Source organism: Moschus berezovskii, chromosome 13 (assembly GCF_049115385.1).
Source record: "Moschus berezovskii isolate FMDL1 chromosome 13, NW_MosBer_1.0, whole genome shotgun sequence".
NCBI classification, from domain to species: domain Eukaryota; kingdom Metazoa; phylum Chordata; class Mammalia; order Artiodactyla; family Moschidae; genus Moschus; species Moschus berezovskii.
Window position 1 is genome coordinate 53,995,357 of NC_142472.1, and position 25,053 is coordinate 54,020,409.

General features: G+C 45.5%; 1 protein-coding gene across 1 annotated transcript in view; it reads right to left on the reverse strand.

Annotated features, from left to right (window-relative positions):
- Nucleotides 1–25,053, reverse strand: part of USP12 (ubiquitin specific peptidase 12) — a 63,163-nt gene that overhangs the window by 37,815 nt on the left and 295 nt on the right. The gene's annotated exons all lie outside the window — the stretch shown is intronic.

Consider the following 25,053-nt stretch of genomic DNA (forward strand, 5'->3'; position numbering starts at 1 on the left):
GTTGCCATTTCCTTCTCCAAGAGATGCCATACCCCAACACTAAACCAGACACGATATACCCTGGCACTAAACCAGACGCGCCATACCCTGGCACTAATCCAGAGACGCCATACCCCGGCACTAAATCAGGGACGCCATACCCCGGCACTAAACCAGAGACAACAAACATTTTCATGAGAAAATAAACCATTTCCACACCCTCAGTTTCAGGCATTCTAAAAGTCATCCCAAAGCAGTAGTCCTTCAGAAAAGATGAACCTCAGTAAGCATCTGAGAACCAAAAGGGTTGCACCCCTCAGTAGGGAGCAGAGTATCACAACCACTGCTCCCTTTTCAGTGAAGACGAAGAGATCACAGTGCCTCTCCCTACCAGGTCAATGGTGGTTCATGAGACTCCTGTTCCAATATTCAAGTACACACATATTAGGTCTAGTTGCCAAAATGCTTAATCAGAAAACGGGGAGCAACATTTCCCCACTTACAAAAACGTGAACCCCTCTGTTTTCCCCAAATCCTGTGTTACAGTAAAGTGAAGTATGTGAAAAGCCCCTCACACTCCTGCAAGGAAAATCACCATCCAGCTACAACGTGTTATTAAGCTGAAGTGAAATTAAAACTACGTAAATTTTTGACGGACTGAATTATTCTGTTACTGTAACAACAGGGGTCATGCTCCAGATTCCACGGGCTAATTGTAATAAAAATTAAAATTATCATCAAACTGAAATAGTTCTGTTAGACACCGAAAGGAACTGACTGCAGCTGGCACCGCGTGGAGTCCTGTCCAAAACACCCCGCAGAATGGAACAACGTCACAGAGGAGACACAGCGGGGAGTTCCTGGGGTCAGGCCCTCCACCACCACTGTACAGCTGAAAAACCCTCAGCATCAACTATGTCAGAAGACTTAAAACCACAGGCTTTAAAACCCTTCGGAAAAAATGAGGGGAGAATACTTTTTCATCTTATGAAACCAGCATCACCCTGACTCTGAAGCTAGACTGCTGCTGCTGCTGCTAAGTCACTTCAGTCGTGTCCGACTCTGTGTGACCCCATAGACGGAAGCCCACCAGGCTCCCCCGTCCCTGGGATTCTCCAGGCAAGAACACTGGAGTGGGTTGCCATTTCCTTCTCCAATGTGTGAAAGCGAAAAGTGAAAGTGAAGTCGCTCAGGCATGTCCGACCCTTAGCGGCCCCACGGACTGCAGCCTACCAGGCTCCTCCGTCCATGGGATCTTCTAGGCAAGAGTACTGGAGTGGCTTGCCATTGCCTTCTCCGGAAGCTAGACTAAGACACTATAAACTACAGGCGCTATCCCTTATGAATACAGATGGAGAGACCTCAACAAAGCACTAGTGAACCAAATTCAACATATTAAAGGGATTACCGACCATGACCAAGTAGGATAAACACCCGGAATAAAGCACCCTTACAACTCAAGAACAAAACAACAACCCAACCAAAAAATAGGCAAGTGACTTGAACTGACATTTCTCCAAAGATGATATACAAATGGCAAACAAGTACATTTAAAGATGCTCAGTATCACTGCTCACTGCTGCTGCTGCTAAGTCGCTTCAGTCGTGTCCGACTCTGTGCGACCCCACAGACGGCAGCCCACCAGGCTCCGCCGTCCCTGGGATTCTCCAGGCAAGAACACTGGAGTTGCTTGCCATTTCCTTCTCTAGTGCATGAAAGTGAAAAGTGAAAGTGAAGTCGCCCAGTCGTGTCCAACTCTTTGCGACCCCATAGACTGCAGCCTACCAGGCTCCTCCATCCATGGGATTTTCCAGGCAAGAGTACTGGAATGGGTTGCCATCACCTTCTCCGCACTATTCACTGCTGCTGCTGCTGCTAAGTCGCTTCAGTCGTGTCCGACTCTGTGCAACCCCATAGACGGCAGCCCACCAGGCTCCCCTGTTCCTGGGATTCTCCAGGCAAGAACACTGGCATGGGTTGACATTTCCTTCTCCAATGCATGAAAGTGAAAAGTCAAAGTGAATTCACTCAGTCCTGTCCGACTCTTAGCGACCCCATGGACATCAGCCTACCAGGCTCTTCCATCCATGGGATTCTCCAGGCAAGAGTACTGGAGTGCGTTGCCATTGCTTTCTCCGTACTACTCACTAGGGAAATGCAAATCAAAATCACAAGGTGCCACTTCACACCCATCAAACTGGCCAGAATCAAGGGGGGAAAATGGAAAACAATAAGTGTTGGTGAGGATGTAAAGAAACTTTGTGATTCCTCCAAAAATTTAATACGGCATTCCCATATGGCTCAACAATTTCAATCCTAGGTTATTTATCCAAAAGGTCTGAAAACAGGAATGTCAACATTCACAGCAGCACTAGTCATTAAAGGCAAAAAGTAGAAAGAACTCCAAATGTCCATCAAGAGAGGAACAGGTACACAAAACGTGAACTAATACAATGGAGTATCATTGAGCCATAAAAAGAAATGAAGTACTGATTCATGCCACGACGTGCAGGAACTTTGAAAACATTATGCTAAGTGAAATAAGCCAGACCCAAGAGGACAAATAGTGTAGGATTCCGTTTACATGGAACACCTCCACTGGGTAAATTCACAGAAGACGGAAAGTAGATTAACTTTAGATTAAGCAAAGTCTGCAGACAGGGAGGAATGGGGAGTTCTACTGAATGGCCGTGAAGCTCCAGCTGGGGTGATGAAAATCTTCTAGAATAAGACAGTGGTGACAGCTGCACAATGTAATTAATGTTACTGAAATCTATACATAAGATTAATTGAAATAGCAATTTTTTTGTTATATATATATCTGACCACAATTTTAAGAAAAGGACCTCGTGATCAAGGGTCAAGACTGTTACCTTGGGATCCCAAGACAAGAGTTAATCACGCGTTCTCCCCCACCATTGTTTTCCTGGAGTGCAAGTCACTACTGAAATCCATAATTTCTTGGGTAAAAAACCTCACCATGAGGATCGGATAAGGCCAAGCGCTGCTTGTTTAGTGTCACAAGCCCAAAAAGATGAGTTAAATTTTGAAGCAAACAACACCTACCTTCCACTACTCTGACTGAGCTAGCTACAAGAGTGCAAAATAAAGACATCAGGAAACTTCCAGGAGGCACACTGTCTGAGGAAAGATGGGGACAGCAGAGCAGAGAGCAAGTGTGAATAAAATTCACACTCTGAAAGTGTCAATAAAATTCGCCTTTCAAAATAAACACAGGCTTATGTATTTTAAATACAACTAGAACACAATGTTCCAAGTGCAGGGAGATATCGGAGTGGGAGCCTGAGTTTGGGAATGCTACAGAGATCCTGTGTGGGGGCTGGGAATCAGGGACAGAGTCTGAGCCCAAGCTCAGCACCACCTCCGGACAAGTCACCAAGTCCAGTGTGGTCTCTGCACCTCCTAATACAGGAAAACACCTACTCTGCCAAGCTCATGGGGCTGGAAAGCAAACAACGAGAGTGAAGCTGCCCTTTGTAAGGCTATCAGAAGCATCAGTCACTCAAGTGATGGTTTCAACCAAACAGAACAACACAACGGAAAATTCCAACAGAAGACAGCAGACTACCTCACTTGTACTTTGTTTTGGAAGCTACAGGGCAGGTTAAAGAAAACACACAGCTCTTTATCCAGAAGTCTTAAGTTAGCACCCCCTGGACAGTTGTAATAAATACTAGAACAAGCACCAAATCCCTTTTGTGCGCCTCCTGTAACACCTTATTTAATAAATACTGCAAGTTCACACACTGAAAACAATGCCAAGTGAAGAGGGTAGAGAGTAAAACTAAGGTGTTATTGGTCACCCCCACCCTTCAGTTCCTTTCCCCAGAGACACTGGCTGCTAACAGCCTGGTTTCAGCTCTACAGCGGTTATTATCACAGCTGTAAATTACAGATGTCTCGTCACTAGCTTTAAACTGCTCTGCAGATGAGAAACGGGCGCACACACACCTCCGGTTCTCCTTCCCCACGCCACCTCCTGGTTTTTATTACGAATTACTGGGTATAAGATTGCTTTAGGGAATCTAGTAATTCTATATTTAACTCTCTAGCCTGATTCACCAATCTCATAAAGTAGGTAAATTACTGCTGTGAAACTCTTCTTCTATGTCTCTCCATCCTCCCCATGCCTACTACCTGTTCACCTGGGCAGAGGCTGGATCACTCACATTTGCTTCTGTGACAATTCACCCACCACACTTCACTCACAACACAGGAGCTCCACAGACAGCGGCTTGGAGGGCAGCCAATGCTGCCCGGGAGCTCGACTCGAAAGCAGACAAAAAGACGTTGAGTAACTTCGACGTAAGAAAAGGTGAGTTACAAAGGCGGCAAAATTGTACAAGTAACTATCAAAACACCAAAAAATCATCGCTGCGACAAAAAAAGTTCAGGAAAGTCAGCAAGAAAAAAACCTAAGGAACAGACACATGGCCCTTAGACATTTAAGTACTGCCCCTTAGAGGAGAATCTTTCAAGTTTCCTGTCCTCTTTCTCGCTCCCCGGTTTCCCTTAAGTGTCTAGAAACCACCGCTTAGCAGATCCAACTTGTGAAAGAAAAGATGGCCAGCATCCGCATCTCTGATTGGGATTCCTCACCACTGGTCCTGAAACAGCTGGGAGGGACATGGAGGCTGAGTGCCAGGGGGCGTGGCTGCATCCTGGGCTGGCCCTAGGTCTGCGGGTACCCAGCCCATCACATGCAAGTCCCTGCTCTCCCCAGCCCTAATGGCAAGTCCACCCACCCCCAGACAGAAGGTCAGCCACTCTCTGAAAAGACCAGGTCTCTGGCCTGACCCCACGTGCCCACTACTCTGTGTCAATAGGAAGCGAGAAGACTCCTTGACCCGGCTCTCCCAAGCCAGAGGATAGATGTGATCACCATGGTGACGGCGTCACAGCCACAGCTGACCGTGAATGGCAGATTCCAAGTTCAAGCTTCCACAGGGGCTCTCTGGGGAGGACCACGGCTGGCTGATCTGTTTTCTGCTTCTTTTCTTTCCTGTCACTACTTTCCAGTCCTCTAGGAATCCCTCAAAGGATCTGGTGCATCAGTAACACCGCTCACCCTCTAGCTCTATTGCAGTTTAACAGACGAAGCACCAACAGCCAGCCACTCGGCACATGCACGCAGACACGCCTTTCTGTGACTCCCACAGATGGTGCCACTGAAGAAGCAGACGTGCATGTGCTCACACTGGCTGCGGGGTCCTTTATAGCGGATCTCGTATAAAGTAAGAGTTTTTATATCAACAAGGATAATACCACTTCCAGTAGTCTGCTCTCCACACAACACTAATATATCTAAATCTTATAACAAGCTCTGCTAATAAACATCTACAGTCATGAAAGGAGTCCTTCTTGGTGCTAAACCAACCTCAGCAGAAACTCCCACCCCACAGCAAAGGCTGTTCCACTCAGACCGCTGTTCCCTGCAGTCACTTCCAACAATGCTTTCTTATTACATCCAGAAATGTAAAGGAAACTCATAGATCCATTATCTACCTCAGAATAGTTTTTATAAATTAGAACAAATTTGAAAGCTTATTGTATTAGTCACACTACAACTGTGTCACCACACTCCAGAGAAAAGGACTAAAGGACCGCTCTTTAATAGCGATGCTGATTCCCTCAGGATAGAACATGGAGAGAAGCAGTGTGCAGACCAAAGGTGACTCAACTTCAAAAATATCCTTATTACATTTGGTTTGCCGTCTAGAATCATCTTCCATTATATTCTGAAACTGACACAGAGGTGGGGAACAGGTCTCCTCTATCCAGTCTGAGGAGGGAAATGTGAGTCCAAGGTGAGCACACACACATCACCTGCCCGGACACATGGTGCCCCCTCCCCCAGATCCCAGAGAATGGGGCCTGCTCTCCATTCAGGCTCCCTAAAGTCTTTCCTACTACCAAAAATACTCTCACAGTTACTTCATTCTGAACAGCGAAGAGTAAGCCGAGGAAGTCTGAAACAACCCCAACAAACGGTAATTCTAATTTCTCTAGAGAAGAAGTAAGGAACTTGAACACAACTTGAACATAACTTTGTAATGCTAGAGATGTGCCCTCATTACAGAATGTGATGGATGTTATAACAAAGCTTTAAAATCACTTTTACAGGGAGCTGCCCTGGGGGTCCAGTGGCTGAGACTCCAAGCTCCCAATGCAGGGAGCCCAGGTTTGATCCCTGGTCTGAGAACTAGATGCCACATCCCACAACTAAGACCCAGTGCAGCCAAATAAATAAAATGAATAGTCTTTAAAAAATCACGTTTATAAAGGAGAGACTAGGTCAGCAATCACCCACTCCAGTGTTCTCGCCTAGAGAATCCCAGGGACGGGGGAGCCTGGTGGGCTGACATCTATGGGGTCACACAGAGTCAGACACGACTGAAGTGACTTAGCAGCAGCAGCAGGTCAGCAATCAGTGATATATTATGTGGGGATATCAGCAAACAAGCAGACGAAAAACAGTGGTCCATATTCTGTGAACAGGAATGCCATCCCAAGCCACAATATCCACCAGCGTCATAAAGACAGACTTACACGTGATGCACTTAAACGAGAGAGGAGATGCCATGCAGACCAGCTGGGCCGGATGACACAGAGACATCAGGAACAAAACGCTGCTGCCTAGAGGCACCTACAAGCAGCCTGAAGATGAACGAAGCAGCATCATAAAATGAATGAAAACAGTTTGTTTTTTTATCTCAGATCTCTAAGTGTAACAAAATTTATCCATTGAATACAGGTAACTTCATGGGAAATAGATGGGGAAACAGTGGAAACAGTGTCAGACTTTATATTTTTGGGCTCCAAAATCACTGTGGATGCTGATTGCAGCCATGAAATTAAAAGACGCTTACTCCTTGGAAGGAAAGTTATGACCAACCTAGATAGTATATTAAAAAGCAGAGACATTACTTTGCCAACAAAGGTCCGTCTAGTCAAGGCTATGGTTTTTCCCGTGGTCATGTATGGATGTGAAAGTTGGACTGTGAAGAAGGCTGCTCGCCGAAGAATTGATGCTTTTGAACTGTGGTGCTGGAGAAGACTCTTGAGAGTCCCTTGGACTGCAAGGATATCCAACCAGTCCATTCTAGAGGAGATCAATCCTGGGTGTTCATTGGAAGGACTGATGCTAAAGCTGAAACTCCAATACTCTGGCCACCTCATGCGACGAGTGGACTCACTGGAAAAGACTCTGATGCTGGGAAGGATTGGGGGCGGGAGGAGAAGGGGACGACAGAGAATGAGATGGCTGGTGGCATCACCAACTCGATGGACATGAGTTTGAGTGAACTCTGGGAGTTGGTGATGCACAGGGAGGCCTGGCGTGCTGTTGGGGTCGCAAAGAGTCGGACATGACTGAGTGACTGAACTAAACTGAACACTTTATGGTATCAGCTGCACCTCCAAACATTTATAGAAATACTTAGCCACTGAGGTCTATGAAATACACAAATCCTAAGATACCGGCTGGTCTCTACGGAGGATACAACCATCCATCAACAAGTGCAGCCAGGAGCAAGCTGGGGAGGGGGCCAGGACACATGTCTCCCCCACCCAGAACACACAAGCTTTGTGTGAACAGGGTTCCTTCCGGCTAGAACTTAGGCAGGATTCCATCTAGGAATCCTCCCACCACAGGCCTGCGGAATCTTGTTATCAAAGGACTGCTTCGCCATCACAAGTCCATGTGGAAAGCGATGGGGATTCTGAAATGACTTTGCACACATGTGTGTAGCTGCCTACCCACGTGGCCACCAGGACAAAGCAAGATGTGGACGAGGCGATCCCTATTCACAGGGAACCCACAGTGTAGGAGAGGAGAATCAGGGCCCAACAGGAAAAGTTAATTTCAGTGATAACACGGTACCTGGGATTCGCCTCAAAAGAACCCAGGAGGTGTACAGCAGGTGGGAAGGAAGAAGACACAGGCTGGTCAAGAGACGCTCTGGGCTGCAGACAGCGGATGGTGCATGGCGGCACGTGACATGAAGCATTGACCCGAGAGACGAATGTTTTTCTTTAGGAAAGAAGACTGCGCTTGGTTAAAACAGAATGGGAAACATGATGAACTGCCAAAGAAGTGATTCAGATAACGGACTCATTTAGAAAGAGGGGGCCCCTTCACAGAAAATAATCACAAGGAGGACTTTTACCAAGCAAGGGGAGAAACAGGTCTCAGCCAGGCTGCCTTCACACTGGTAAGCTGCTGGGAAGGCACCACTGTGGTGGACAGAGTTAAACGGCTCCCCTCGACTGCAGGAAGGGCTGGCAACTTGCTTCTAACCAACAGAACCTGACGAAGGTCGTGGGACGACGATTCTTTGGTTGTAGAAGACTCTGCACCGCTCCCTGGCGTGCTGTCTGACTCACTGACGGGCTCTGAAGGAACAGGCTGCCAGGCGCTGAGAGGACCATCCCAGGACAGAGCGGGGCCACGTGGAGGGGAGGGCTACATGGAGCAGGGGTCCCATGGAGAGGTCCCACGGCCAGGAACTGTAGGTGACCTCTCAGTGCTGAGGGTTATCTCCTACAGACAGCTGGCCAAAAGCCAGGCCCCTCCAACCTGTGCCCTCTGCAAGGCTGCAGTTGGTGCCCTGGCCAGAGGTCAGTTCTCATCAGAGCCTCCCCTGGCAGTGGATCTGCTCAATGACAAACGCGTGCTGGTTTAAGCTGCGAACTTTGTGATGATCTTCAAGTCTGAAGCTCTACATTTGTCACAGTTTGTGCAGTGTTTGCCCCTTTAGTCTTGCCATCATTCCGTCTCTTGTGTTTAAAGAAACACTAATTCTGGAACTCCAGGATACAACAGAGAGACCAACGTTCACCCTGCAGGAGGACGACGGTGCCCTGCTCTGCCTGAGACGGTGTGCGCCAGGTGTCAGCACACCTTTCCGTCCCAGAGGGCCCCAGGTGAAATGGGAACAGGTCCCGCAGCCTTGTATTCACATTCTACACCTTAAATCATTATCTTCCCAAGCACTACTGCACCTTTAATTCTTTTCAGTTTGCTCCAACTGAACACACTACACATCTCTATTACCATTAACATGTTGCTGGACTTTGCCCAGAGTAATAATTTCTTTGCTAAAGAAGTTCAGCGTACAGATCAAAATATAATATTTAAGCTGTAGACACATTCAACAGAGCTTTCCTTAGTTTACATCTAATGAAGGAAGATTAATTTCTGTAATGCTGATACATCCAATATTCCTACCATAGTAGTAAGGTTCCTCCAGTTTGTGCTACACACGTGTATAAAATTGTTTCTAAAACAGATGTTCTTAGATAAAACTTTAATGGCAGAAACTTCTTTAGAAAGACAGAGCTTTCCTACAGCACCTCCATACACCCAGCTGAAGTCACACAGTCGTGTGCGACTCTCTGCGACCCCATGGACTGTAGCCTACAGGGCCCCTCTGTCCATTGGATTGTCCAGGCAAGGGTACTGCAGTGGGTTGCCGTTTCCTTCTCCAGGGGATCTTCCCGGCCAGGGATCAAACCCAGATCTCCCGCATTGCAGGCAGACACTTTACCATCTGAGCCACCAGGGAAGCCCTAGGCCCACTTTAAATTATTTTATGTGGTACGTGCATGCTAAGTCTCTTCATTTGCGTCCAACTCTTCACAACCCCTGCTGGACTGTAGCCCACCAGGCTCCTCTGTGCATGGAATTCTCCAGGTAAGAACAGTGGAGTAAACTGCCATGCCCTCCTCCAGCGGATCTTAGGATATATATATAAATGCAGGTGGAGTCACACACAGGTACCATGTTGTACATGACAGACAGCATTAGAAAACTGCGATGGCTTGTCACAGGTGAGAAACGGATTTGTCAGGTCGAAGGAAGCCCTGATTTTGAGATCATCCATCAGAATCTGCCCACTTAGAACTCAATTCCTTTACCGAACACATAACTTTTAATTGAAAGATTAATTTCTCTCACTAGAACCTAAACTAAGAAAGAGCTAAGTATAACTCAGAACCACCACAGAGAGATGGCCCTACCCTCTAGCGGCAAGTGCTCTGACGCCTCAGACTTTCCAGCCGCCAATGATGCCCGACACCAAGCGATTCCACCATGTCCTGGGCAGACCCTTCCCAGGGTCTGTCCCTCCCTTTCCACTTACCCCAAAACTGCCTGAATTTTGACTGGGGATTTCCACCTGCAGTAAGAAGGTAATGTGCAGACAAGTCAAGCGAAGTACTACTATGTTATTAAAATTTACCTTGCTGATACAGGGAATTCATAATTTGATTGAGTATATAGTCAGCCATGAATACACAGGGTTCCTTGAAGACTACTAAAGAGCTGAAGAAGGGAGCTAACATTTACTGAACCAAACCCCTGATATACTATCTCATTTATTCCTCCTAGAAACCTCGTGCATGTTGCTTAGTTATGTCTGACTCTTCACCACCCCCTGGACTCTAGCCTGCCAGGCTCCTCTGTCCGAGTGATTTCCTGGGGAAGAACACTGGAGTGGGTTGTCATTTCCTTCTCCAGAGGATCTTCCCAAGCCAGGGATCAAATTCACATCTCCTACATAGCCAGGTGGGTATTTTACCACTGAGCCACCAGTGAGCCGCCCAGTAACCTCAGAGCAGTGCTTCTGGACAAGCGGTTGAGTGAGACAGTTATAAACCAAGACTATTGACCCAGACTCGAGGGATCTGAACCCTAGATCTGCATGACAGTAGGAAAACTCCTTCAGCTTTTCGTGCCTCAGTTTGCTTCCCTGGTGGCTCAGCTGGTAAAGAATCTGCCTGCAATGCAGAAGACCTGGATTAGATCCCTGGGTTGGGAATATACCCTGGAGAAGGGCACGGCTACCCATTCCAGTATTCTGGCCTGGAGAATTCCAGGGATGGTCACAAAGAGTCAGACACGACTGGGCGACTTTTTTTTTTTCACTTTTCCCATCCGTAAAGGACAACAACAGTTCCAACCCCACGGAGCTACCCTGAAAACTAAATGGATTCAAGCATGCAAAGTGCTTAGAATAATGACAAGTACGCAGTTAGCACTACCCAGCTTTATGCACATTATGTGGGGCCCACTTTATACAGAAAATAAACTCAAGGGTTGAAGGCAATAGGCCCACGGCTGTAACTAGTAAATGGCAGAGGGGAAAGCCCAATGCGGGTCAGAGTCACAGAGCTCCCCCTCCTCATCACAGCCCCTCCCCAGTGTCAGGTCAGCTTCAGGTCACTATGGAAGTGCAAGACCTTCCCCAGGGAGTCTTCTTGAAAAACAACAGGCAGCAAAAACATGAGACTGAGTTCCACCTTCCCAGGTGGCAACAGCAGCCCCTCTGCATGAACCACGTGTCATAATGTGGCTGAACCACAGTAACACTCCAGCTAAAACAGGCCTTATCCGTTTGGCTAAGGAACTGAATTATATACTGCTTCCATGGGAGAGTCAATGAGCACCAATCGACTGACTTTCAAAAAGACCTTTGGAAATCAGTCTGTTGGCTGGAGACTTCCGGCACAGCCACTCTCTTCCAATGCTTGCCATTCCAGTTTGGCAGCTTTTCAGAAGGAAGGACAAATTAATAATAACGTACACTAGCTCCCATTGAGCTTCAATCTAAACCACGATGCTTAAGGAGTTCATTCAGAATCTGCTCGTCATTGTGAAATATCAGGACATCAGATTTAGCTTCCCTGCACCACATACTTACTGTAAAGGGCCGGTTGTCAAAAGGTTCTTTTTAAACTCCAAAACTGTAAATGTGTAACAACAAACTCTGGTTGTCAGAAGAGAGAATGAGAAACAACAAAAATAAACATATCTTGGTTTCCAAGAGGCCGGAGAACAGAGCAAATGAAACGTCTGCTATGAGAGCACCAGCATTAATGATTAACTCAATTACCCACAAGACGGGAAGAGCATATTTAATAATACAAATTGTGTTTAAAACTCATGTCTGCCATGTATGGAAAAGACCAGTAGAGAAACAAAAACATGTTATCAAATACGAGTAAATGATTAATGAATGGGTTACTGGTGACTTTTGGCTTCTTTACACATTGCTGTCCATCACATTTTTTTCCTGTTATAATCAGTAAGACAGTAAAATTTCTTAGTAAGTATCCATGTAACTAAAAGAAAACACCACACATCTGTGAAATACTTGGGAGTGGGAAGCTGGGTAGAAGGTAGCAAACGATCAATCACAAAGGAAAAATAATTGCACAGCTAGCCAACTATACCCACTTCCAGAAAATGTCAGCCATCATTGGTTTAATGCAATATTAAGTGTCCACCACTGCAGAGGTCCAATCTTGGCTCACAAGTATATAGAGTATAATAATTTGCCTCCAATAAAAAATAAATTAATTACCTAAAAAAAAAAGTATATAGAGTAAATAGAGTATTTACACTAGTTAGTTTAAAAGACACTTAAACTGGTTGCTCCCCCTTCACCACCAAAAAACTACAGCTCTTTACGTCCCTATCTGATTTCTGAAAGGATTGAGATGGTAATGTTCCTTTAAGCCACCCGTTAAGAACTGAACTGTGTCCATTCCCGCCCTCCCCACCAAAAAAAAAAAAAAAAAGATGTAAAACTTAACTCACAGGAGCGTGGATTGTGACCTTATTTAAAAACTGGGTCTTTACAGAAGTAATCAAGCTAGAATGAGGTCACGAAGGTGAACTCCAATTCAGTATGACTGGTGTCCTTATAAAAAGGGGAACTGAGACACAGACAGGCAGAGAGGGAAAATGATGTGAAGGGACACAGGGGACGGTGGTCACTGACAAGCCACGGGACACCTGAGGCTCAGGCTTCCAAGTGAGGCTCTCAGATGATGGCGGCAGGGCAGGGAGCCCGGCACCTTCCAAGGGGGCACTACACTGTCAAGACTGTGGACTTGGACTCTGGCCTCCAGACTGTAAGACAATAAATTTCCCTTGTTCTAAGCCATTCAGTTTGCAGCTCCTGTTACAGAAGCCCTAGGAAGCCAATACACCATCCGATAAGCATTCAGGACATCCTCAGGAGTACTTACTGCCTTTCCAAAGAGCTCACACCGAGCAATTTCATCTACAGCATAAATACTCAGCGAGGCTAGTCTGAAGGCATGCCAATATACAACTCATGAAAGGAATTCATACTATCATTTCATTTTAGTTTGCTTCCAATTTTCTCAAGAATGTCTTCTCTGAGAATGTTTGTAATATTTAACTGCAGTAATATATTCTCAGTTGAGACACAATGATTTTGAATGAATTTAATCACTCTGGCCTATGAAGTTGATATGTCATAACTGAAACGTACCCCCCTAAAAAAAACAAACAAACTTTCAACGTATAGACATTTAACATAAATCCAAATTTAAGAATCTATAGGTCATAAACACACAGACCCACAACCAGGCACGTGACAGTGAAAACATTGAAAGTCAAAGACGAGGAGACAAAATTCAAAGCGGTGTGAGAAAAAGGACGAGTCACTTAGAAGGGATGCCAGTAAGACTGACAGTTGACTTCTCAGCAGGAGCAAGGCTGACGAGGTGGTGTAACGCATTCAAAGTGCTCCCTTTTAAAATCCTCATTTTGATAGCTCAAGACAATTTATGCAACCTCAGAGGCATATTTACAACCCCATGTCTAACACACGGGGGAGAGGTGGGAGGACAAGAGAGAGGCACCACCCCGCCTCAAAAGTGACCACGGAGATGAGCCAGCTCACGACTAACACAACATACAGGGGTGGCATAAGAACCACAGCGCAGTTCCAGGAGCGAAAAGGAGAGAAGATGGCATCGGGGGTGAAACCACCGCAACCACAGTGGAGAGGCGGGAGGACACGCGAGAGGCAGCCACGCCACCTCGAAAGGACAAGAATAAAAACAAACCACAAGCAGAGATGAGAAAAGATGAGAGAGTCCACTTATGTCTTTTCCGTCGAAAAGGGCAATGCATGAATGTCTTCAAACAAGAAGACAACGGGGCAGATTTGCAAGCGTGGTCACGGGGCGAGGACTGGATTTTCACAGGGAAAACCCACCAGAGAGCTCATAGGTGCCTCCCCTAGGTTTCTCCTGCTGGGCTGACCAGCTCCCCCGCGGCACCTGCTTAACCAGGGAGGGGAACCGTCCTGTGGGCTAGCTGCGTCCCCTGGGAGGGAGACGTAAGTCTCCTTCGAGTTAAAATATGCAGCAAAACAAATGAAACTCACTAGTAAACTAGAGAAACTAGTCAAGAATGACATGCAAATTAACGAAAACAAAAATAATAAATTTGCCTAGCAGAGTCGTTAATACAGTACCTGGGGTTTCGTTTTTGATTAACTGTATCTAGTTTTGAGCCTTTGACATTTCAAAACTGTTCTGACTTCTGCTCACCTTTAGTAACCCTGATTCCCTCAAGGGGACACGGAGAACACTTGATTTCCATTCCCTGCCTGCTGCTGGATGAACCAAAGCCACTTCACTGATGGTCGAAGTCTGAAACCGTCTAAACATGCTGTCTTGTTCAGTAGAAACCAGAACACCCTTCCGCTGCTATTTCAAGACACATCTTCCTCGTGCAAACTTAAAAGTACCAACTGCTACCCCAAGGTACCACCTTGATCATCCCGCAGAAGAGCACCTGTGTGAAGCAGACTAAACACCAGGGAATCGTCCCAACATCAGGGAAAGCAAACAAACCAAAAAACAAAAAACTGTGGAACAACATTCTAGGGAAAAAAGAAAACAAAATTCTTCAAAATGACAGTGGCTGGCTTTCTGGACTGAGGTTCAGAGCAGAGGAAATGCTTTTGTCTACAGGATCTCACATTATAAACATATTTTCCACTCCAGAGAATAGGGGGCTCTTATTTTCTTCTTTCCTTGCCCCTAGGACATACTCCACCACTTCCTTTCTTTGTTCCCAGAAGGGCTCTCTTTCTACAATCCTAATTTGAAAGAATTACTAAAGCTCTCTTTTCAGGCATTCCTGAAAAACCCAGGTAGATGAATACTATAGAGATTAACACAGTTGAGTCACTATAATTTTAGACCTTAAAAAAAAAAGGTCACTAGAAGGAAACAAGAAGTTAGCTGACATCACAAGTAAACTGCTCCCTCACAGCACAAATAATTTGGCAAAGAACTGCATGTTGTAGGAGAACCAAGCCCACAGATACCTCATTAGAAAAAACAGAAAAGAAAAAAAAAGTCTATGAACCATAAATTCCTAAAAGACTTTTTTTTATGAAAGAGAACCTAAAACTGTGCTTCATCAGTTACCTGAGCACCGCAAGACCAGGATCACTAAAATACTCATTTTCAAACTCTGCACTGACTTCTACTTCGTCAAAGGGAACCTGGGAGCCCGCTGCCATGCCACAGCCCAGGTGGTCAGACATGCCCCGCCCTCTGCCCCTGAGGACGAATGCCCATCACCGACCACCACGGGGGTCTCCATTTTTGTTTCCAGTGCAAAGAAAGCAATTCCACGTGGATCATCTCCCTTCATGGACATTCTCTCATTTGATCTAATGGGGAGAATGACTGCATCTCACGTAAGTGGTCCATCCAAATACACAAAATTAGTAAGTGGAGTGGGACTCAACACACACACACACACACACACACGAGTACGAGACTAACAAAAAAAGGACTAAATGATCTTAAAATATCTAGAAAGGCTCTCTGTACATTAAGTTCTTAAGAAGTGGTGATAGTATTGTGTTATTGTTATACACATTGTCCTTTTGTTTTACAAAGGTTTTTAAGCGATATTTTTTTCTTTATGTAATCTGATAGTTCCTTCACTATAATACAGTAAATTTAATCCATTTAGATTTATTATAATTAATAAAACAGCTTATATCTTCCATTTTACATTGGTTTTCTGTTTATCTTCTTCTTTTGTTTTTTTTTAATTTTATCTTTCCTATTTTCCTGCCCTCAGAATTTGAGTGATAAGGTTTCAGCTAGTTTGGAAGCAAGAAAAATCATTTCTTGTGTAGGTATATATTTAGCCTTAATTTTTACCATGTATATACAACTTTAAATTTTCTAATATTGTTTTTTAGGAGGTTTTTTGGATAGGGGACAAGACTTTTAACAAGTTTTTAACTACCATTAAATAGTGCCTTCTATTTCATCATGTTATTGTCACCATCTTTTTTTAAAAACAACTTTTTAACAATCAATGTAGTAAAATTTATCAATGTACCTTTATTAACTCCACTGCACCTTTATCCCAACTCTCCTCTGAACTTACACCTTCTCAGGATAAATGCAGATCCCAGGAGGCTGCACTTCTGCTCATCTCTGGAATCCCCTCTCTTCCTGCCCACACAATGACGGACTTCCCTGCACTAAATTCAACCCTGAATATTCACTGGAAGGACTGATGCTGAAACTGAAGCTCCAATACTTTGCCCACCTGATGCACAGAGCCGACCCACTGGAAAAGACTCTGATGCTGGGAAAGACTGAGGGCAAGAAAAGGGGCCGGCAGAGGATGAGATGGTTACATAGCATCACTGACTCAATGGACACGAATTTGAGCAAATTCCGGGAGATACTGGAGGACAGGGAAGCCGGGCGTGCTGCAGTCCACAGGATCGCAAAGAATCGGACACAACTGAGCGACTGAACGACAGCAACAGCACAAAGTTCCGATCTCTTCCGAGAGGTTTCCTCCCGAAGCCCTCATCTCTCTCCCAGGGAGAAATGACCACTTCCTCTTTCACACACTGATTATTTCTCACCCCCGATGTGCTGTATACGGCTGGCCTCCTTCCCAACCTTCTTCTCGTCATAGTACACACAGGGAGTCCTAAGTATGGAGCCCATAGGAACACACAGGTAAGACCATTCTCACGCGTACATGTCTGCTAAGTCGCTTCAGTCGTGTCTGACTCTTTGTGGCCCCCTGGACTGTAGCCCACCAGGCTCCTCTGTCCATGGCATTCTCCAGGCAAGAAGTGGGAGTGGGCTGCCATTTCCTTCTCAAGGGGATCTTCCCGACCCATGGACTGAACCCACGTCTCTTATGTCTCCCGCACTGGCAGGCAGGTTCTTTTCTGGATGCAATTGGTCAAGGGTCTCTGGTCAATCCAGACAGCTCCTGGTTGCCCAGCAGCCAAGAGGATTTCTCTCTGGGCATAACTATGACCTATTCGGGACACAATGAACAGGAAGCTCTTGTGAGACCAGAGCTTATCAAGCTCATCTCCATATTCTCAGTACCGCGTGCACCCTGACAGCATGCAGGTCCCCGTGAATACTTCCTCAAAGCGCTTATGAAGAAAAGGCACTCTTAATGGGGGGGGGGGGGGAGAACACATTGCTGTTAGCTTAAAAAGAATAAATCCATCACGCCTTCCATGAAAAGCATTTACACACTTAGCATCAGGAAGAAGCCTGGCCTAGGTCACGAAAGAAAAAGCGCTAAAATAAAATCAAAGGCAACAATATTCTAACTCCTTTAAAATATATCATTATGAGACCACTATTCACAAGTAGGAAGTGCAGGGTTGGTTCCCTGAACCTATGAAGCATTTCAATAAGAACATCTGTCAGTTGGCACTGGAAAAATATCCACTTCTTGTTCTGAGCTGGAAACTAATTTTTACTGGCCTGCAGCTTTCGATGTGTGGATTACTACAGATGGAGGTCCTAAGCAAGCTTCGACATCGTTCTATAGATGTCACACAACTCTGAGAAAAAGCTGATCTTTCTTTGGAAGCCACAGCAGCAAAGGATAAGCCAGTGAACACACAGGATTATGAAGACCCACAGCCACTCACAAAATCACGTTTTATATTAAATATCATGTACTTTACACCATCACAAAATTCTTCTTGACTGAGTACTTCTGGGAAAGTAGACTTCAGGGTTTTTCTTCCAAGATGAATTATGTATACAAACCATCTCTCTCTTCTTCTAATACAAATACTGTGCATAAGGTTTTAAATGATGACGACTTCTATATGGGTATTTTCAACAGTACTGGATCTCTCAATTATTGACTCAGCATCTCATATGACTTACCATTATACCTAGCATTTATCTTTAACACAAAGCATTTTACAGACATTTCAACAATCCTCTTTGAAAAGCAGGTTCAGTAACTGCACCACCGGCCAACAAGAGGTGTCACCCCGGTAGGGACTGAGGCAGGAAGGAATCCAGTGCAACAATGTGGCCCCAGGAAAGAACAGGAAAATCCAAAAGGAAATAAGGCCAGAAGCTGATTTTAACACACAAACTTCATTCTACCGATGATGACAAGTTGGTGTGGTTTTTTTCAGTGTAAAAAATAAGACTTTTCTTCTCAAACTACTATTCCCAACTTATCTAAACTTCTCAAACATGTTTCAGAATGTTGCAAATTTAGAACATTTTTATTCCCAGACAAAAGCAGCAGTTCCTACAAACTACTCAAAACAGGAAAAAAAAGACAATCCATGTTCTTAGTTTGAATATTATGATTTAACCCACTTAACTTCAAAATAAATGTGTGCTTTCTCAGAAGCATATACTATTAATAAACTCATGTTTCTTGTGATGAAAATGAACTAAAATAACTGCATCTTATTTAAAAGATTTCCATTTTCGTTACTAGTATTTGCCAATCTGACGTTAACTAGAAGTGCCAGTGAGTCCTTACCTCATGCTGCTGCTGCTGCTAAGTCACTTCAGTCGTGTCCGACTCTGTGTGGCCCCACAGACGGAAGCCCACCAGGCTCCCGTCCCTGGGATTCTCCAGGCAAGAACACTGGAGTGGGTTGCCATTTCCTTCTCCAATGTGTGAAAGTGAAAAGTGAAAGTGAAGTCGCTCAGTCGTGTCCGACCCTTAGCGACCCCACGGACTGCAGCCCACCAGGCTCCTCCATCCATGGGATTTTCTAGGCAAGAGTACTGGAGTGGCTTGCCATTGCCTTCTCCGTTCACACCTCTTAGGATGTGTCAAAAAGACAAAAAATAACAAGTGTTGGTGGGGATGTGGAGAAAAGAGAATTGCTGCTCACTGTTGGCAGGAATGTAAGTTGATACAGCGGCTATGGAAAACAATATGGTGGCTCCTCAAAAATTAAAAATAGAATTACCACATGATCCAGCAATTCCTCTTCTGGATATTTATCACATAAAATGAGAACACTAATTCAAAGATAAATGGACCCCTATGTTCAGTGTAGCACAATTTACAATAGCCAAGATATGGAAAAACAACCTAAATGTTCATCAGTGGATGCATGGATAAACAGGAGGTTGTTCATCAATGGATGAATGGATAAAGAACATGAGGTATATGTATACAACAGAATGTTACGCAACCACTAAAAAAAAATCTTGCCATTGCCAACAACATGAATGGATATTATTTTTATGCTAAGTGAAGTAACTCAGACAGACAAATACCATATGAATTCACTTATATGTGGCATCTTAAAAAAAAAAAAAAGACTCACAGATACAGAAAACAAGAGTGGTGGCTGCCAGAGGCAACAAGGGTGGAGTGTGGAGAGAACTGGGTGAAGGGGGTCAAAAATGTAAAAGTAAAATTAATTAATTAAACAGATTAACATTCCCAAAATGATGAAATCAACAGTCATTTATAAACTCTAAAAGGATCAGAGAATACTGAGTTTTAGATCTAGAAGGAAACAAACACAGAAGGAATATTTATTAGTGTCTAGTCCAACCCCTTTATTTTACAGATGAGAAAAATGAACTCAGAAAGTTTTAAGAGACTTTCCCATATGTGCAGATCTAAATGTCAAAATCTGGACTAGAGTTTTCCTTCTGGTCCAACTGCTCTTTTTAATTATACCATGCGGTAGGACACATTATAAAATACTATATTAAGCTTCTAGAACAGAGCTACTGAGAGAGAAATCAAAACAACATCAGATCATTTAAATCTAAAAAATGAAGATTGCTGGAAACGAATTAATGCTAAATAAACAAATGCTTACATAATCTTTCTGGAGACAGTAAAACTTTCAGGAAAGCTTCAGTTAATCTGACTTTAAAGGGAGGCTGGTGGCTCAGTGGTAAAGAATCTGCCTGCCAATACAGGAGACACAGGTTCGAGGGTTCGATCCCTGATGGTGGAAGACCTCACATGCCTCAGGCAACTAAAGCCCATGCACCACAACTTCTGAGTTGTGGTTCCACAACAAGAGAAGCCACCACAATGAGAAGTCTGTGCCCCAACCGCAACTAGAGAAAGCCCACGGGCAGCACCAAAGACCCAGCGCAGCCAAAAGTAAATGATTTTTTTTTTAAAAAAAAAGGACAAAACAAGCTCTGGGAGGTAAAGTATTTTCTGCTGCCTTCAGAGTTTCCAAACTCTTTTTAATAGAATATTTTCCAAATTTTCTATAATGAGAATAATTTTTTATGTCCAGTATGTATACTGGCCAAATTGATCCACTAAGGTCCTCAAACACATGTTCAAACATTCCCTATCCAACCAATTATATGACAGAAGGCTCCTTATTTTTGAAGTTTTCATCCCTCCTAAGTTAACATAAAAACAGAAAAATTAGAAAACCAACAGCAACTCACTTTATTCCTGTCATAGCAACACTAATTTTACTACTAAAATATAGATAAAAATTAATTAAATATTTCACGAATAAAAGAACTACATCCACCCTTCCCTGTTGGCTCAGATGGTAAAGAATCTGTCTGCAACACAGGAGACCTGGGTTCGATCCCTGGGTTGGGAAGATCCCCTGGAGAAGGGAATGGCAATCCACTCCAGTCTTCATGCCCGGAGAATCCCCATGGGCTACAGTCCACAGGGTTGCAGAGTCAGACATGACTGAGCAACTAAGCACAGCACATCCACCCTATTTCCTGAGAAGGAACACAGAATGTCATTATTTAATAGAACATTCAGACTACAAGAAGAGCCTACCCCACACCCTCACCAACATGAACAAGGCACCATGGGTGAGTGACCCCAGTGAGACTCAATAAGAAAAGACAAGTAGCCAGTCTCACCTGTGACTTTCCTGCAGTAAGTACAGTCAGTTTCAAGATTCCCACACCTTTTTCAAAGCAAACTTGTCAGACTGTGGTCCTGGCTCAGCAGTCCCATGTTCCAGGGGACCTAACTGACCCCAGGGCCTGGGGATGGGTAAGAAGCCAGGCCACCCCAACGCCTACCACCTTCCTTTACAACTTCTCCTTTACTCAAGCCCCAGCCCATGCCCCCTTCCCGGCCAGGACTCCTACAACCCAAACAAGCCTAGATGCCTCTCACATCCCCGGAGCCCCCACTACTGTGCTTCCTGACGGCCCTGACCAGTGTGGTCACCTGGTCCCGGCCACTACAAGCTGCTCTACAGCTTCACTTCGATTTCAAAACACAGGTCACCCCTCTACATGCATTTGTCACTTTCCCATTATTTCACCATGATGAAGTATAATATTAAAATTAGGTAGCTACTCCATTGGAGAAGGCAATGGCACCCCACTCCACTACTCTTGCCTAGAAAATCCATGGACGGAGGAGCCTGGTGGGCTGCAGTCCATGGGGTCGTGAAGAGTCGGACACAACTGAACGACTTCACTTTCACTTTTCACTTTCACCCATCGGAGAAGGAAATGACAACCCACTCCAGTGTTCTTGCCTGGAGAATCCTAGGGACGGGGGAGCCTGGTGGGCTTCCGTCTATGGGGTCGCACACAGTCGGACACGACTGAAGTGACTTAGCAGCAGCAGCTACTCCATGCCAGGCCAAGTCAGAAGCTACTTTGGCGGCAAAACAAGCACCATGCGATACTGAAATTACTTCCTGGACATCGTAAGTAAGAGGCGTTTCTGGAGGCACCCTGCAGATGGATTCCCTGCAGCCTAAATGCAATCCCTCACTCGATTAGGCTGTAACATTCACTTCAGAGCAACAAACTTGACTAACATTCCCGTGCCAGCAGAACAGTGATCTAGGAGAAGACACTTCGGAAGAGATTCAGTTTTAACAGGTACTTAATCCAATCACTTCACGGAAAATAGATGGGGAAACAGTGGAAACAGTGTCAGACTTTATTTTTGGGGGCTCCAAAATCACTGCGGATGCTGACTGCAGCCATGAAGTTAAAAGACGCTTACTCCTTGGAAGGAAAATTATGACCAAACTAGATAGCATATTAAAAAGCAGAGACATTACTTTGCCAACCAAGGTCCATCTAGTCAAGGCTATGGTTTTTCCCGTGGTCATGTATGGATGTGAGAGTTGGACTGTGAAGAAAGCTGATCGCTGAAGAATTGATGCTTCTGAACTGTGGTGTTGGAGAAGACGCTTGAGAGTCCCTTGGACTGCAAGGAGATCCAACCAGTCCATTCTAAAGGAGATCAATCCTGGGTGTTCATTGGAAGGACTGATGCTAAAGCTGAAACTCCAATACTTTGGCCACCTCACGCGACGAGTTGACTCACTGGAAAAGACTCTGATGCTGGGAGGGATTGGGGGCAGGAGGAGAAGAGGACGACAGAGAATGAGATGGCTGGATGGCATCACCGACTCTGTGGACATGAGTTTGAGTGAACTCCAGGAGTTGGTGATAGACAGGGAGGCCTGGTGTGCTGTGATTCATGGGGTCGCAAAGAGTCGTACACGACTGAGCAACTGAACTGACTGACTGACTGAATCCAATCAAGGGACTGCTGACTTGCCCAAGTGCCTTATATTGACAGGTGAAATAAAATACTGTCAACTTTATTATTTATAGAATAAAATGTCAACTCATTATAAATGTTTTCACAGCTGCTGATTCTCTGAGAGATCCAGCCCCCTCCTCCCATCACCCAACACATAACCTCAATCTCATCCACGTTTAGCCAAACTCACTCCCTCCAGACATCGACATGGGACGGAAGGGACCCAAAGAAACTCTTGACTGTCCGCAGAAGGTAGTGCTGTACCAAACTGCACAAATAAACAATAGTCCCTCCGCTTAAGGCCTTTACAGTCTATTATAATAAGGCAATAAGAGAAAACTTTACAACACAGCTAGTGTGGGAAGTACCACTGAGATTTTAAAAAATGCTGTGAAAAGACATGAGTGGGGATGAAGGCTGGGGATGGACAGGTGTAAGATTATTCAAGCAAGGCTACCTGCTTGAGAGAGAGCAGTGAATGCACCAGAAATCTACAAAGGCACACAGGTAAATACTTTGCTTTTCTTGGTTGTCAACTTGGTGATATCTCAGAAGATAAGTTGAAGTGTTCCTTAAGCAAAAGACAGCAGGCTACTTTGAGATGTTCAGCCCTATCTCAGACAGCATCAGAGTTTTTAGTCAAATATGACCACTGACACACCCAATTTTAACACTGCTTCAGGAGCAATCTCTTTTGGCTGAGCACTGATGTTTCTGTATCTGCCAACAATACACACACCACACTACACGCAATTAATGCACCAGAGCAGAAGCCCTAGAAAGAACTCTAGAGTATAAGGTTCTTGAGATCAAGATCCCACTTACTCAGTGTCTGACGTGGCAAATTGCTCTGCCTCCTTTTCTTAATGTGACTAGTGCATCCATAAATTCGTTGATGTGAATGACGCTTGTTTCCCTTAACTAGAAAGTTAACAACCCTGAAAGCAAGAGTCCCACTTGACCACTGCTGTATCCCCAGTGCTCAGCACACCCTCCTGCACGAAGTAGGTGCTAAATGTATACCTGAAATACTGGAGTGGATAAGCAGTCAGGAAAGACAGACACATCTCTCCAGAAACTCTAGACTTTGACAGGGAACCATGACCCGGCAATCTGTGCAGGCTCAGCAATCTGGTAAGATTATCATTTTCAAAGACTTAATTATCACATTCCTTCTGAAACAGAGTAAGATGATAACTGGCACATCTAAACGTAATTAATCTACCTGACCCTTGGAAATCACTCTTTAATACGGTCCCTTTAACATCAATGCTTTCCTAAAATGTGAACTGTGTGAGAAAAACATCCACTTGAGGAAATGGACTCTTCCTGATTCATTCTTCAGCGTGATGTCTTTAATAGTGTAGATTTTAACCCCACCTGATTTCAGCCATTTTTTAAAATACTGTTCCTCAGGGTGCAGTTCAGAAATCTGCTGCTAAAAGCCATCTTTCCGATCGGATTCGCCGCTCCTTAAAGAAAGGTACAGGAAATGTACCAGCCATACAAGGAAGACAGCTGGTGGGGGGCGGGGGGAATCTCCCACAGGCACAAAAAGGGCTGGGAAGGCGTAAAACAGAAGGAAAGACTGCAGGAGTCTTTAATAAACGTGATCGCTAGGCCCACGTGGTAGAAGAATAACTTTTTTTTTTCTGAGACGGCTCATAACTAAGATCGCCAGATGTTAAAGCCATGAGGAGCTAAGGAAACGAATTCGCCCCCACCGTGTGGAGTGACAACGGGTCCCCCGGGCACGCACAGAGCACCATGATTTAAACGCACGCTCGCTCTGTTTAACTCGGGACTTGTCCACGAGGCAGGAGCTCTTTCCCCCTTCGACTTAAAGGCCCCCGACACGACACAAGACAGAGATGCTGCCGTCAGTTCCCGCACAGAAATACTTCCAAGTCACACACCGATGTGTCTGGTGCGTTCAAGTAAACAAACGACAGGAACGCTTAAGCTGTTCTCAGAACCGGCGGGCATTCCCAGACACGACTCCCCGGCTGCAAACCGGGGGGCTCGGTCCCCTCCGAGGAGGAGACACGGTGGGGGTGGGGGGACCAGTTTCGACAGCACTTGAAAGTTTCCCTCTTCGCGCGCACACACACACACACACCCGTCCCCCGGCCAGGCGCGGGGACGCGGCCTCGCCAGGGCGCGGGGAGGAGACCTGCGCCGACTTCCGTGCGCGCGGGCCGGCAGGGGGACCTGCCTACCCCGCCGCGGCCCCGCGCGCTCCGGACGCAAAGGCGGGGGACCCGCGCGCGTGCTCCCACCTCCGGCCCCCCAGCGCCGCGGCGATCGGGAGCACCGCCGGCCCCCACCCCTCCCTGCCCCCGCGCGCCCCGGGGCCGCTCGGGCCGCACCGTCCAACCGCCCCCGGCTGGCCCCGCGCTAGGCCCCGC